The 11,567-nt window shown below is 40.4% G+C and overlaps 1 long non-coding RNA gene across 5 annotated transcripts; it reads left to right on the top strand.

Moving 5' to 3' along the window:
* Positions 1 to 86: 86 nt before the first annotated feature.
* LOC110977210 (uncharacterized) lies at positions 87 to 11,540 on the top strand. 5 transcript variants are annotated; one of them, XR_015424565.1, is made up of 11 exons: positions 89 to 439; positions 2,116 to 2,289; positions 4,859 to 5,088; positions 5,325 to 5,486; positions 6,261 to 6,323; positions 7,149 to 7,215; positions 7,595 to 7,830; positions 8,273 to 8,384; positions 9,392 to 9,516; positions 10,181 to 10,282; positions 11,212 to 11,540. It is a non-coding gene; the product is annotated as an uncharacterized LOC110977210 (long non-coding RNA). The 5 variants fall into 5 exon arrangements; XR_015424563.1 differs by having other exon boundaries at positions 87 to 439; positions 7,595 to 8,384; XR_015424562.1 differs by having other exon boundaries at positions 90 to 439; positions 5,325 to 5,414; positions 7,595 to 8,384.
* Positions 11,541 to 11,567: the final 27 nt, after the last annotated feature.

Here is an 11,567-nt window from a genome sequence, read left to right as displayed (position 1 = left end):
CCCTTCGGAGGAGGATCCAGGGTGGAAATGGGGGGTTGTTAAGTGGCTTGCCTGCCCAGTGTAACAAGATTCAACGGGTCAACTCTCCCTAAGGCCAAACAGCCTCCAAGTCTGTGGTTGCAAGTCACCAAGTCACCACGCTACAGTGGCATTGTTCAATGGAACTAGTTCCCATTGTGTCAGTTTGTTTGGCTCCTGCTGATTGCCCAGTGCATGGAAGTGCATCAAACTTTTACACCTGTTGCACTGTGCTGCATCTGGCAGGGTTAGAGTCAAGTTCAATATTGTCAAGGTGATTGATTTAACCTTTTTCTCTTCTTCTTCCATTTCAGAAGGATGTAAGATGCAGGCCCTTTTGATTCTGCAATCTGACTTTCATCTTGCCTGATCCTTCATCAGTGCTCCGAGAGGCGGTACTTTTATGCCAACAAGGGGATAGGTGTGTGAAGTTAAAATAAGTAGGCTATATAAGATAACATTTATTAACAATTGCTGTATTTGCACAAAACAAATGGTCATTTTCATGCTGTTATTTTGAACGAAAAGCAAATACAAACTGTTCAAACGTGTTGACTTTTTAAAATTGGAACATTTTGATTTCTAAAAAAGGAAAAAATTGTAATTAATTAATGGAAAATGCCTTGCAAACGAGGGCGCTATTTGCTGCATTACAGGCGTTACACAAACATGTATATGTTTGTAAATAGATTCTCTAGCATGGCTGCTTGTTTTGCTACATGGGTTGTAACATGGAAACATTACAATTTTGTGCCGTCTTAGAATATGAAAATCAGGACAGTTCTGGTTAAAGTAGAAGGGTTAGCAGGTTTGAAGTACATGTACATGAGCATTGCAAGGCTTGAAATTCGACTTTTGGGGGCACTGCCATTTTGGCCTCACGAAATACCGGTAGGACATGTTGAGGGGTAGCCGTACTAAGGATGGATCGGGAGTGAGAGTCTGTGCCACACTAGTGGGGCTAGTTAAGGGGCACCGCGGCTAATAACAGGAACAAAAGGCCAAATATCTACAAAGGAAAGGCACTGAGGCCAAGATGTACATGTAAAATTTTCTGCAAAACAAGTTATGAAATTTAAAAAAAATGGTGTTTTATGTGCTTGATAATGAGCTATCATATTCAAATATTTTACAATCCATGACAAAAGATCTTATATTACAGGATAGAACTGGCATATTTTCTGCGAAAGAATTTCTTAATTTAAGAATGCTAATAAATTTAACCTTACATTTAACAAAGAGAACGGGCTTTGTTTCAATTTGACAAATCTTTTTGGACTGCACTGCATGAGTTTACCAACAACATCCCCTTGTGGTGTAAAGTTTACCAATTCATCACGTCACAGAATAATCAGACTCACGTAGTTGAATTTGCTGCGTGCATGCATACACAATCCGCAACTAAAGGGACAAACGACCTAGCCGTAGCTGTGGAGGCCCGTTTCGGACATAGCCTAAGCCGTGTATGCCTGTATCAGCCGAGTTGTTGACCAATATGCCCGTATGTGTGCTTGGCACCTGCAGCGAATAATCATCCACGAACATTGGGCTGTAGAATGAAATACACGTACATACATGTACAAATCTGTATTAGTTTATATCAGTCTACAGATGCAATGCCTCGTTAGTCAAATGCTTTGTAAGTCCAAAAATTCAGACTCCTTAGGCATCGGACTTCTGAGGTGTTGGACTTCCATACGCACCCAGCCTCGTCAAGCTGTACGGTGCTGCGGCGCATTGCGCCGGGTCGGCCAGTTTGGCTGGCTAGGCTATATGTGTACCCATGTGGCATGAAGACGATCGTGTAATATTAGACCGCAACACGAAATACATTCACATGCATGCAAAGTAAGCAACTTTTGAGAAACAAGGGGCACCACTGCCAGGAAGAATGGGACACATGACCAATTTGGGCCGTGGACAAAGTGGAACTTTTTAGGGCACCACGCCCCCTTGTAAGGGCACTGACCGCCATTGGCCACAGCAGGTGTGGTGAAAGTCGAGTGCTGGCATTACATGTATGCCATGTCCCTATACTTACGCACATCAGTCATCCAGTAATCTCTTACCTGAATGAGATGTATGTTCATTACACAGCTTCCAGGAGCACTGAACGGTTGGGCCAAGCATTGAAGTGTGCCAATGCAATGAAGAAGTACACGTACAGGATGAGCCTACAAAATAAGTAGGATGCTACGGGGGAGAACTGCAAACTAAAATTGATGAAGAATTCAAGGGAAAAATTGCAGGGAACTTACTGGAACTTACTTAGTAAGTACTGTACTCATCAGACACCGATTCTAGATTTTGAAACAAAACATGTCAAAACACCAACCCACCCTAGAGAAGTAACTTAAAAACTCAAAACCTAACAGTAACACTTAAAAAGACCAAAGACTAAAAGCTAAACAACAACACAGTGTGTAAAATGAACCTCATAATACACTCAGGCTTTAATCACTGACTCTAGCAGACTTAAGCAGAAGACCACTCCAATTATGAGGGACAATACTTGTAAGTAGACTTGTCTCTACGTGTATCTGCTGATCTGCTAGTGCTACACTGAGTGTGGCCAGACCATGTGGGAGCTTGAGTTTAGGAGTAGGGTAAAGCATACAGAGGTACCCACTGTCCACCAGACTGGCCCAATTACAGTTGTGTCCTCTAAAGTGCCGCTCAAAACCTTTCCTTGACTTTTTTCCTCATGGAACATTTCCAATATCTCTCCTGAAAACTTTAAATTCGTTCTGTTAAATAATGACATTATAACCTTCAAATTAAAAACACATGCTACTAATCACCTCTCTGAACAATTTTGATGTCATGAAATTTGATAGCCTGATATTAATGATAACATCCAGTAATTGGCACAATTTCAGCTGAGTGTTCCCCAAGTCCTAACGTGCGCCGTGCACCGGAACAAATCTCTCAAAAATCCCACATCCATGGCATGCCATGGGTACGGTACAGGCCAGGGATGGTGCTTTTCAAATGAAACATGTTCAGCTTAAATAGTTTGATCGTTCAAACATGCTCGTTCAGATTAGAGCCTGAAAAATACTGAGCGTTAGAACTAAAAATGTCTACACCAAAAAAAAATGAAGTTGCTTTTGGATTGCTTGCCCCAGCTCCACCAGCACGTGGGCATCATCACGCTGATGCCAGCGCGCGAGGAGAAATGTCGGTTACAGCGCCCCCTATATTAAGATTGACTAAACGCACTACGCTCCAGCTCAATATTTTGTGGACCCTGGGAAGACACATGTGCGCCATGGTCGGGACTGATCATAGAAATGATAATACATGTATAAATCACGTTGACGAATTTGGGACAAGTAGCTTCCAACTCGGGGCGTGTTTCGCACAAAAGTAGATCACTGCTTTAAAAAATAATTACCTTATGAATTCAGGATTGTGTAAACTAGTTTGATCTGTTTTATTGCGCGGCTTTTACAGACAGACTACCATAAAGCCAAACCGTAATAATTAGGCCTGTAACGTTTATCTACGTACAAGACCGCCGCGGTATACTGTTCTTTAGGTTTTTGGAAGTGATGGGTCAGTTTCTGAGAGGATATTTCTCTTTTAGGTCAGGTAATTCTTCAGTTTCTATTAATTTATATAGTAGCAAATGTTTTCAAAAGCCATGTGTCTCTGCGTTGGATTTTTAAAGAAATAACTGAACGAAAACGTATTACAAATTATAACATCTTTGCTCGTTATTTGTTCTATCAAAGTGTTCCGGAAGTGCACCATCAGGGGTCAACATTCAGGCTCTGTTATAGGTAGACTTGTCTCTTTTTACCCAACGGTTTTAGAAAGTGGATTTGTTGTACCACTTATTTACCCATGCAGTGTTATGCTCTTAAAGTTGCCCACCAGTCCAGCGATTCAACCGTTATTCCGCGTAGGGCAAAAGTATGCTTAAATTAATATTTTCGGAAAAGGACTGATTAAAAATATAGCACAGCAAAAGAAAACCGCTTCTGGTCATTGTCTTGAATGTCGACCTGATCCGACACCCACCCCCGCCACACACAAAACCCTCGAAAGGCTAACCCGTTCCTTCGGAGCGCCAGGCGGCATTATTTCCGCCCTACATTGTATGTACATGTATTTTGTAATGGGGGGGGGCATTTACTGTTTGACAGTGAGTGTGACCCAACTTGCAAAAACGCACAGTTGCATTTGAAGTCCCTCTCTACGAGCCCCTAAGGAGACAGGTACAATGAGGTTTTTTTTATTCTGTTCCCTCGAAATCGTCTCGATCCCACGAAATAATATAATAATAAGTACCACTCTATGTTGCCCATCTTTTGCTCATATTATGCATGCAGTCCATATCAAGAAAGCCTACCATAAACAAAATGCATCAAATTCCAGTATCGGTTTAGCTTCAGGAGGCATTATATTGCAACCTAAAAAAGGCATATTAAGCTAGAATTCCCAGAATTTCGGACGCAACTTTGGTGATTTTTTGGTAGTTAACGTCTCGTATAGCATCTCTTTTACGACTGACTGTATTTTGACGTCATGGTGTATGTTGCGGTCATGATGTAAACTACGGCTGCATCCAAATCTCTTGTCTAGAGCTAGGTCTAGGTCTTCATTCCATTGGAACTGCATGGGGACGCAGAGACAATAGACCTAGTCGTAGCTCTGGAAGCCCAAGCCTCAGACGGTTGCGTTCGTCCAGGCTTTTGGGGTAGAAAATATACGGTGTTTTAGATTGAAGCAAATTGACTCGCATAAAGTTTTGGGAGATTTTTTTTTTTATCTTTCCAATAGTGGTCATTCTTTGGATTTACATTACGAAAAAAAATACTTGCATTATCTTCAGATCTTCGTGGTGCTTGTGCACACTGACAGGGCCTACTTCAAGCGCACCAATCACCAGCGCTGTTTGATCCCCAACTTGGTACCCTGCTCAATATGTGCGGAAGTTGATCGACGACCAGTTTTTCCACGGTGGCGCGAGCATTAGCATGACAATGCCTACGCACGAGAACGCATGAGTGGCCACGTTGGCGGGTTTGTTTAAATGTGACTTCACAGGAGGTGAGTTTAAAGGTGAGAAATATCACTGGCTTACCATGCAACAATTGAAAATAAATGGAGAAATGACGGCAAAGACGATAATGAGATTTCCATATGACAAACCCCACAAGTGTGGGCTTGGCTTTGTTGATTTTACCCTGTTTTTGCTTTGGTAAAGTGCACCCTGTATTTAAACATGGCGGCCCCACTGTTAAGGCATGCAAGCTGGGATTTTAACGGGGTTCCTTTGGTTTCTTAACTTGTAACAGTAATGGAGAGACGAGGAACACTCCTGTGAGACCGTTTTCTGGATTGTTGCACATCTAAGATGTATTCTGACACTTCATTGTACTCAGCAGGTATGGAAACAGCTCACGTCATATAAACACTGAAGGCCTAGCTTACTTCTGATAACAGCCCAACAGTAAATGGTAATATAATAAAAAAATAGGCCTAGGGAGTAATAGGGGCCTATGTACAGTTGTTTTGTAAATCTGAAACATGAGTTTTGTCCAACAAATCTCCAGCCTGTATGTGGGGCCGATGTTACTAATTTTATAGTTGATGAGTAGTCTAAACAAACTGGAGGATAGTATGATTTGATGTGGTAAATGAAGAGAAAACATTACTTTACACCCCATGACAATTTGTCAGGAAGCCAAAGTCTTTGAAACTAACTAGACCTACCCACTTAGGTTCGGAATTATATAAATACATGATACAATCTGTAATTTCTACATATTTCAGTGAAGTGGTAAAAATCCAATTGGGTAGAAAGCAGGCCTAATACTTTGAGTCTGTGTTGCATGGAGCCTTGCATGGAGCCATACATGGAGATTTCCACTGATTGCATGATAAAAATCTTAAAATTGGAGGTTGTGCTAATCATTTCTAAATACAAATTGATTATCTTCAAAGATTTTTCTGTGCCAAAATGATTTTGGTTGAGGTGTTACCATAGAATTTTTCTGTAGTGAAAATGCAATGGGGAGAGGTCTAGTTTCCAAGATAACTGTCCTCTTTGTTTTGTTCATCTGTCTATGTGCTATCGGTATGTTTGTCAGTCTGTTATTCCTCTGTCTGTTATTCCGTTGTCTCTCCCCGTCTCTCTCAGTCATTCTCATTCAGATACAAAGGTTATTGTGGCAGCACTTACCACCTAGATGTATGTTTCCTTCCTCAACTTAGTTTTGCTTATTGTTCAGGGTCGTACACTGGAATGCCAGTTAGCTTTTGTGATGGAAGCAAGACATTTGCCGGATTGTTTTGTGAGTCAATGATCTTATGTAGTCAAATGTGCAGTAGTCTTTTTCGAGCAGTGAAAATTTGTTTATTCCTGTCTTTGTGCCAAACAAATCATGATATTCTTGCAATTGGGGTTTTCACAAGAATGTGAAACACATAAATATGAAGCCAGCGTTGTTAAGGCCATCCTGATGGTCATTAGCTTGCAAAAATTTTTAAAGCCAGATTCAAGAACCATGATTTTATTCTGTCACAACAATACACTGCTTGACCGAAAGTCCAATTGATGTTTGAATAGAGTAGAATTTAGTTTATTTATGTCAGGAAATGATACTTCTTAAGACACTTTTGTATGATATTCCTCAATATATCTTTTAAATAACATTTGCAATTTTTGGCTTTATCATGTGTGTCATTACAAACATCCATTGCAAATATATATGTGGGGTATATCTTCAGAAAAGCCCTGACAAGAAATATTTTGGGCAGTTTATGTTGTACTCTATGTTGGTTACACACGGTGCGGCATCTCCATGTGAGACTACGGCATGGACAAGTATCGAACACTGGCTACAGCTCTCCACCGCTGCCTCTTTTCATCAAAATTTGAAGCCATATCGTGGAGGCAGGACCGGATTGTGGCTACCCCTGTCATGTGCCACCCCATACAATGCCATGTATTGACTTAATTGATACACCTGCAGTGCATTACAAAATCTCAATCAGCTCTCTCCATCTTTCTGATCCTTCAAAGCCCTCCGAGAACCAGCAAACAAGCTCCTCCACTCATTTTCTTGCCTTTTTTTTCATTTTGCATGATTAATGACTGTTATGTGCATTCATTTCAGCCAGAGCACAAGCCACTGATAAGTCATTGCTTTCAGGACGACCAGCTTCTTGGCCAGTGTTGTACAGGTGATTGTACTGTGATCTCTTGCTTTATAGGTAAAATGTGAGTGATTCTTTGTAAATTGGTCATCCGAAAGGTATGATTCACTGATTGAGTCTCCTGTGAACTCATTCCCTCATGTCCTATAGACCTAGTACATTAAGACCTACCCCACCTCACTGTATCGTGTGTAAACAAAGTGTGACGTCATTATGTCTACATTGTATTTAGGGGTCATCCTTGCTGGATAAATGTATTTTGCCCAAATACTGGGTATCATATATATAAGGAGCCATAACACAGCTCAAATGGTCCCCCAAATCCTCTGATTTCAATATGATTTCACATGCACCCTGGGAGGCTACGGTTAATACCGTTTATAATTTGGGAATGTTTTCTACACAGACTGTGATCTCCCATATTGGCCTTCAGTTGGACTGAGAGAGAACGCTATTTCCTTGGCATCAGAGGCTCCTTTGGTACTAACTGTGCATCACTGGTTCATGAACGACTAGGACATGCAAGAGGTGCAGCCCCATCGCTACCAACAAAATGAAGACTCCCAACCAACACAGCGCTTTTCAATCAAGTTGTGTGTCTACTCAAGGCAGATTGAAGAGATTGTTTGGCTGAAAAAATAGGTGGGATTGTTTAAATATAGCCCCAGATCAACACTTTTTGTTTTGCGGTCTTGCATCTGTATATGGTTGAAAACACATCATAAGGTCGTCTAGAACTACAAAGTAGATGGATGTAATTTGCTAAATCACTGCTGACAAGCTTGAGGAAAAGGACTTTTTGGGAAGTGTATTTAAGGTTTAAGGTATTTGGAAGAATAAAATGTACTTAGCTAATCAAGTAATGATTAAAAAGAAATGGAAAAATAACAACTAAAAAGATGAGATTTTTATAAAAGAAACTCTAGTGACGTGGGCTTGTATATTATTTGGCCCTGATCTTTGTCTATTTGACACTCTTTTCAATGATGCTTCAATTGATTGTAAAGTGCAATCTGCATTTTAAAATGGTGGCCTCTATAAGTGTGTTGTAATACAGATTGGAATTCAAACATGGTTTGTTTAGTTTCCCTAGTTTCAGTAGTTTGACGGAGAGATGAGCAAGCTGGTCCCTGGAGGCTGTTCTCTGGAGTGTAACAAATCGGAGATATCTTATCACTGGTGACACTACTCAACAGGTATGGAAAGAGTCTACATCATATTCTGATATTAGTCCATGGTAATGGTAATAGTGAGATGCTTGGTGGTTTGTACGTGTAGATCTTGACCTTGGGTTTTGTCTTTTAAGTTTTTCAAATAATCTCAAGCATTTAGGGTTGGGTTGAATTAAACTACAAAATACTGGATGGAATTATTTGATGTGGTCGTACAATTTGTGCCAAAGTGAACAGAAACAAGACAGAAGCTGCATCTACAGGCTGCTTGTAGTGAATGAGGAGTGTACTGAAATGAAATGTCCTCATTCCTGGATCCAAATTACATACAATGATGGGTGTACACATTCCACAGGGGTCATATAAAAAATCTGGACCCTTATTTTGTTTTATCAGCCAACTTTTTACTCACTGAAGCCATCCTTCTGTGTCAAATACATTAAAGTTGAAATGCATCGGTTTGTTACAATATGGCATACTAGCCAATATCGGCTTCATTTGGTACAAATTGCTCTTTGCTCGCTGCTGCCCCAGGCATGCAGAATCTCGATCTTGATCTTTACAAAATCGGTTCAGTGATTTCCATGTATGTTGCTTGGTCATTCTGCGCATGCTGTGTCGGATCTCATACCGCATGATTGGACAATGTTACAGAAGCTGATTGTGACACGATTGTACAATTTGCCAGATTGAGGCTCTCCATGCCTATGGCAGCAGCATGCAGAATAAATAACGTGTGTGTCCAGAGTTTCTTTTATGATGTCCTTAACACAGGCTGGCTTCTATCATACACACTAAGGATTCAACATTGGCTGGGAAGTATGATGTAAGCCATCTTGACAATAATTCTTTGGTGTTCCACATGCCTGGAAGAAGGTCATTTACGGAAGCACTTATAACTTACTTTTCTCTATCTTTCTCATTCTCCACTGCCCCCCGAGTATCAGTTAATTCAAGCTAATGCACTCGTGCCGTATTGTCATTTCTTCCTTTTGCATGTTTTAAATGACTGTTGTGTGTGTCCATCTCAGCCAGATCACAAGCCGCTGAGTGAGCCGCTGTTCATGGTACATCCAAATTCTTGATGATGGGGTTCCAGTGCTTGTTGTTGAGGTGATCGGACTTTGATCTCTTGCTGCTGCCTGCTGGGTAAAAGGTGCGTAGGTCCAATGTTGTTGGTTATTCCAAAGGTATAATTCACAGATTGAGTCCCTTGTGCACTCGTATATATTTCATATACGGACCCAAAACATAATGAGGTCCAGCTATTATTTTGTACTTGGACAATTATTGCTTCCCACCTCACTGCCTTAGGAAACTAAGCATGACGTCTTTATGTTACTGGTCTCTTCACTTTTCCAAAAGTTGACAGGGACGGTGGTCCTTCTCTGTGGATTAATTTAATTTTTGCCTAAACCTGGGTGACATACCTGTGTATGGGGAGCCATAATGTAATACCATTGATAAATTTGGGATGGCAGGTAAAACGTGAAATATCAGAGAGTGTTTGGCCCAACCCCCTTTGGTGTATGCAAAATCCTATTGAATCAGACGATTTTGGACTGTCTAAATTTTCTTCTTTCTAGGGCTATTGAAAGAGCCCAAGAAAGTAGAGGGGATGTCAGTTTAAAATGGCTGCTTCGAAGCTTTGGAATTATGACTTTTCAAGAGCTGTGTTTGCTGATCAACCAGCAATTGAAGAGAGTTGAAACAAATATCAATACGAAAATGAGAGTTAAAGACTGTAAAGACATCGCAGTGATGTCTACTTGTATGTTATTGGGCCCTGATCTTTGTTGACTTGACTGTGGTTTTATTAGCTGTAGCATGGATGAAGAGACAAGACCAGGCCCCTTGGAGACAGTTTTCTGGATTGTAACACATCACTGGCAACTTGCATTACTGACAACACAACTCACTCGGTAAGCACTTTATATCATGTTCTGATTTGAGCCTAATAATGAGAGGCATGTTCCAGATTTTGAAACAATATCTGTACATAATTTTGTATACATGTACAATGGTTCTATAAAATCTGGAGCATGGCTTATCAGGCTCCACTCCTGAGGATGAGGAGAGCATGCTGGATAAAACGTCGAGTACACACTCTACGGTTCTTGTCAGAACCATTCCTTTTCCAAGAGAGATCTATCCACATGATGTAACCACAAGCCCTGCTTTTAGTCTCCACCATGTAAAGCTTCAAGTCTTTTTTTTTTCCATTTGTAAGTTTGTCTTGTAATAGGATGGTTTTGCAGCAATGTTGGCTCTATGTAAGGACTAATCCTAATTTTGCATTTGCCTGTGACTGTAGGGTTGGTGAAATTCAACTGATCTTGTTTTCATTTTGTTGTACATATCCACTGAAGAATGTTTCATTCGGATATTCCCAAATATAAGAGAACTAGACCCAAATGAAAGTGAAAGCTTGTGTCAGCCATTATGTTTGCTAGCAATCTTCTCCCTCTTGTACGTATCAGTCGATCTATTTCAGTAGTTCGTTTGGTCTTTTTATACGAGGATAGTCTTCAAGTAGTCGAAATTTGCTGACCTTGTTTAATTAGGAATGGTTTCATCTCTTCAGTCATTGGAGGATGTTTCATTTCCATATTTCCAAATATAAGAACATTTTCTGCAAAATTAAGGCCACACTTTAAAATGAATTTTTCTTACTGGTTGTTTTGATTCATGTAAATTTACTCACTTAAAAGTATCCACTGTGCCCTCCTTTTGAAGTGATTTTATTGGCTTGGTAATTTATCATTATCCGCATGATGCCTTTAATCATGTCATCCCAATTAAACATTTGTCTGTTATTTTTTACGCCTGTACTACCACGATTAAGGCCAAGATTTGGACTCTAGCACTGTGCCTATCTGTTCTACTTGTTAGTCTTCTCCTGACGGTTGAACAATGATGTGCTCCATGCTGTGACATGCTCAACCTCTCTCATCGTTTTCTTTATCATAGTCTGTCCTGGAATAGCACGAGCGAATTCCGGGTGTCATTTCTGTTGTATAAAAGCATTGAGCCTTTTTAGGGCAGTAAAAATAACACAAGCACTTTTAAACTGTTGTCTGGAATTGCCTTCATCAGCCCAGTGAAGAAAAAACAGTTTGGATTTCCTCAACATAACATAACTGGTAATTTGTAAATGTTGCAGTGACCGTTTGTCTTGTGGTGGCAGCAAAAGGTTTTGTTGAAAGG

Source organism: Acanthaster planci, linkage group LG02 (genome assembly GCF_054643075.1).
Source record: "Acanthaster planci isolate LZ-2023a linkage group LG02, COTS_SCS, whole genome shotgun sequence".
NCBI lineage: Eukaryota > Metazoa > Echinodermata > Asteroidea > Valvatida > Acanthasteridae > Acanthaster > Acanthaster planci.
The sequence above is the reverse complement of the archived record's forward strand: the minus strand, read 5'-3'. Positions and strand labels throughout refer to the sequence as shown.